We start from the raw sequence: 5231 nt of genomic DNA, 5'->3' as shown, positions 1-5231 counted from the left end.
AATGTGCTAGATTTATGAATATGTAGTGAATTTATCTAGTTTCATTGATTATTGATATAATTGCATTGAATTGTTGGTTATAGCCATGCGTAAGGGCCTTATGATATCGAATAGGGTGATTTGACATTAAATTGAGGTATTGAAGATGGAGTGGTGGTAGGCTGCCCTATTTCCTTTATATTATTTTAATTAGATTTCAATTATATTTTGATTGGTATGGTACACTTATGGTGGCGGTATTATGTGCTTTACTTGCAATTGATGTGGCCTTGTCGGCGTTAATTTAAGGATTATGATGATCATGACCTCATCGGCAACTTCTTGAAGTAATGTGGCTATTTGTGTATTTAAGTAATGTGAAAGTATATGTGTTTTTCTATTCATGTCCTCTTAGGTGATCATGTTCTACTATGACTTTGACCTTGTGTGTATAGTCTTAGGGTTGATGCTTTGTTATTCCTAATGGACTATATGAGTCTATGTTGGTCACATTGATAATGGTATGATAGTGTATATGATTACTTAAAATTATCTCTATGTGAGTCTATGTTGGTCATATTGATAATGGTATGATAGTATATAGGATGACTTAAAGAGAATATGGTTATCTCTATGTGTTTCTAGAATGGGATGTAATATGTGTTAAGGTGAAGTATGTTGTGTCTTGTCTTGGTGGACCTGTGTCCCTTACTTGATGCACGTATGAATGTGAATATGTGATGTCTTGACTTAGGATTCTAAATCCTCTTAGTCTTGTACGTAAGAATGACATGAGACCTTAAATGATGTTAAGAGAATCTTTGATGTGGAAACCTTAAACCTAGTGGTAAGGTTATGAATGTTGAAGTAGAAATCCGTAATGATATCTTTCAAAGTAAAGGAATGATGAACTTAAGGTTGAATGGATGGAACGACATCATATCAAACCATAAGAAAGTCATAATGAGCTTGTTGTCGCCATTGTTAGGTAACCCTAAAGGACCTCTTTGTTAGGGTAAATGTAATTGGGTTATGAACTAGATATGGAACACCTTTATATGAACCTTAATGTGAAATAATCTTTGAGAAAAAAGGATAGAACCGATTGAGTATGGTAAGGAAGTAGTTTTACTCAAAGAATGACACTAGAATACAAAGCATGCCCTTCATATTCCTTAACCATGTGCCTACATCGGATGTGTGTAAGTTCTACCATTGGCTAGTAAAAAAAGCTCATTGGAGTAGGATAGAACTCCGGATTCCATGTCTTGCTATCATGGTTTATGTCAGTTATTGCCTATTCTCATCATGTGGAATACTTACTAGAATTAGAAAAGTTTTTATGAAGTTTAGGTGGTGGTATGGATGCTATCTAAACATTGCCTAATAGGCTTTGAAGGTGTTAGTTAGAGTCCCTAGGTCTTTTCCAAGACCAATACTTGAATGGCCTTTATGTGATGTAGGAGTGTCTAATTGAACTAATGAACTAATGACTTATGCTATGAATTATGTAAATAAATGAGTACCTAATCTAAAGTGACTTAAGGATTTGTTAGCTAAAGTGTGAAGAGGGCATAAGGGATGATCTTTTCACGTCTTATCTTTGGAAGTCTTTAGAATAACTCTAGTTAGGGAAGTTTGTTGAATATTTAGACATAATCTAAGCCTTAATTAGTCTTAAGAATTTCTTAGGTAATATTGAAGAGGTCAATCATGGAATTTATCTTCTTGATTTACTTAAGTAGGTCTTTTGATAGCCTTTGGAAAAAGAATTTCAGGTTATGTATGTATTGGTGAATTAAGTGAAAATGATTCTATCCTAAAGAGTCTATAAGATCTCTTTAGTGTGTGTAAAGGATTGTATGGGCGGTCTCTTCACAATTCACTCAAGTGAGACTTAGAATAACCTTTGGTAGAAGAATCTTATATTTATTTTTATGATGCCTTGTAAGTGTGTATATGACTCATTATAAGTAGTCTTGAGGGTCATTTAGGCACACTTGGAGAGGGTGTGTGGGCGGTCTCTCTTTGTGTGACTTAAGTGAATCTTAGGATATCTTTAAGTGGGATGATTACATACTAAAAGGTGTCTAAGGTGAAGACAAGTAACTTCACTGTACAGTGAAAGAATTCACTGTAACTGTGAGTAAAGGTTAAGGTAAAGTGACTTCAAAAATTATGATAATTAGTTTAAATGCTTTCTTATGTGTTTCTAAGTTGATAAATGTTGTTCTTATGATTATAATGTGATTTTTAAATGAAAAGATGCATATTTCAAATTAATGTCCATTTTCATGATTTTTATGCAGTATGCATACATATTACATGTGGTTTTACTAATCTATGCTTTTATCTAGAGTTTTTGGCTAAAAACATCCTTTCACTATACCCAAAAATTAAACTACATCCTTAAAGTATCATTTGAGCAGAAAATATCCTTTAACTATACCCTAAAATTAAACTACATCCTTAAAGTATTATTTTTAGCAGAAAACATTCTTTTAGTATTTATAAATGAACAAGTTTCATCCTTTTGTTAGATATTGTCAAAAAAAACTAATGGATCTTATGAAAACATGAACAAAGAACGTGACTATCAACAAAAGTTATTCTGCATAATTTCAATACGTGCTAGAAAAAGTTCTTGGAAAATTTAAAAAATCTTAGACATTGTTGCTAACAGAAACTAAAAATGATTGGAAGATGTGTGCATACATAATTTGCCTTTTTCTTAACCGAATGAAGTTGGAGATTAATTATTTTTTATCTTTTTCCTAAAAAAATAATTCAGTAGTTTTTAGGTAAATCTAATATTGAAGTCACCAAAATATTGATTATGTCTCGTGTTTGAGTTTCATTCTACATTATTAGAGGCGGAAGTCTCCAACAAATGTTGCTTCTAGCATATTAAATTGAGAAGAAACATATTTAAACTAATAATATTTTTAATTAAAATTACATGAAAAGTGAATTAAAAAAATGGTCCAATTAATTTTTTTTCATAATTCTTAAATCAATTACGGAAAAGTTTACGATAATATTCTTGGCATATCTAAGAATAATAACTAGGAAGAGACGACTTAATTTTTGTGGGATATATCGGGTAGTTTTACGAGATATACAAGTAGAAGGATGAAAATTGCTCACTTTAAAATACTTGAAGGATGTGTTATGGTAAGAGTGATACTTTATGGATGTAGTTTAAGTATGGGGTATAGTTAAAGGATGTTTTCTGCTACAAATGATACTTTAAGGATGTAGATTAAGTTTTGGGTATAGTTTAAGGATGTTTTTGGCCAAAAACTCCATTTATCTATCTCTATAGTTGTTGGTAGGTGAGGAGCATTTGGGAAGAAAGACGTGGAGAGTAGCATCATTCAAGAGAAGTTGATGTATGTCCTCATTTGACTCGAGGGCATATATGTCTTTTATGTTTTCTATTTGAAGTATTGTAATAGACTAAGTTTTTTTTATATTCATATTGTGTATGGGCCGTGTCCCAAGTATTCTCGTATCATAAGTTTGATGAGATTAAGACTTAGTATTTCCTATGATTTTATATGAAAGAATTTTTAAAGATTACGTTATGTTTTTTGAAAAGTTTTAATTCCGCACTACTTTTCACTATATTGATGCGATGAACGATATGTAAGGGCTTGTACAAGACCTCCCATAGGTCAAGTACGCCGGTTGCAATCCGAGATTGAACCTAACTTCTAGGGTGTGGTTTCGGGTTGTTACAATGCCAGCATGCCTTTATACCTCTGGCAGGGTATATTGGGTCCTTCGATGGGGCATATACATCAGACTCAACATTTTGCTGGTGTGGTTTTATTATCGATTATTAGTAGCTCCCACAGTTCAGTCAGATTGTATTGCATAGACCATTTATCAGTATATTCAGTATACAGTTCCAGCATGTTATAAATTGGTCATTGCATCCAGTTATCTCAGAATTCAGTATATCATGTTCAAATTATTATACTTGCTTTTGGGCTTGTTTAGTGATGTCTTATTTTAGCTTTATTCTACCCTACATGATCAGTACCTTCAAGTACTGACGCATACGTGCGATACATTTTTTCGTGATGTAGGTTCAGGTTCTCAGTATTTAGATCATGCTTAGATCGATTCCCGATCTCCAGTTCAACAGATTGAGTGGTTAGTCGTTATTATCCGAGGACAATAGTCATGAGTTTTTTCTGAAAATTAGTCCTTTAGTTTCAGTTTTTGCTAGTGTCACATCCGGGGAGCACTCCCTAGAAGTAACATGGCATACTTGACCTCTCGGAGGTATTGTACATGCCCATAGTTATCATTCATCGCATTGACATAGTAAATTAAGAGGAAAAATTTAAGACTTCTCATAGCACATCATATGCTAGAAACATAACTTCATATATATAAAAAATATAAGTCACAATACCTGTTTAGACCCTAAGTCTCTTTTCCATCTTAGACTCAACAACTTTAGAATACATTAGGGACACGACCCTTAAAACATAAGACATAATTATACGACATTTAAAAAACTTAACATTAAGACATGAGTAGGGAATCCTTGGTTCTTAAGGACCCCTTTCCTTGAGCTTTGGAATCACACATCAAGATCCTCAATCATAGACATCCTTTAAGCATCCATAAAATACACTTTGTGTAAAAAGTAGAGAAGAATGGGGTTAGTACAAGAATGCACCAAGTATGGAAACCATGCAATTAAAGGGACATTTTCTTGAAATCGTACTTCATGCCTTTTTATATAAATATTCATAAAACCTTATACCATAGCATTTATATCATTCACATACTTCATATAAACATATTCAAGGGAAAAACATCACATAAGATCATATATATAATTTATTGCATTTTTAAGGCACATTACAGTAAGCTCTTATTCCCTTAACAGTGAACCATCTTCTCTTTTGTTCATTAACTTCCCAAGTAACCTTTTAGTAATACTTGGTACAATGCATCATCTTAAGTACACAAGGAAACATACATATAACCTACCTAAGCCAAAACATATATTCATATAAGTACAATCTATCAAAGACACATTTAGATCAAGGCCTTAGGAACATTAAAGTAAACTACATCAAGTTAAACATATATTTATTTCTTTGCACTCATTAGTAGATCTTGTTCATGACCCCAATCTTAGTCTACTAGTGCAATTAACATGTAGAGCCCAATCACCCGATACAATCTTAGTAAACCATTCATGAGACCACAAACCTTAACATTCAATT

The sequence above is a fragment of the Solanum pennellii genome, chromosome 10 (genome assembly GCF_001406875.1).
Source record: "Solanum pennellii chromosome 10, SPENNV200".
NCBI lineage: Eukaryota > Viridiplantae > Streptophyta > Magnoliopsida > Solanales > Solanaceae > Solanum > Solanum pennellii.
The sequence above is the reverse complement of the archived record's forward strand: the minus strand, read 5'-3'. Positions refer to the sequence as shown.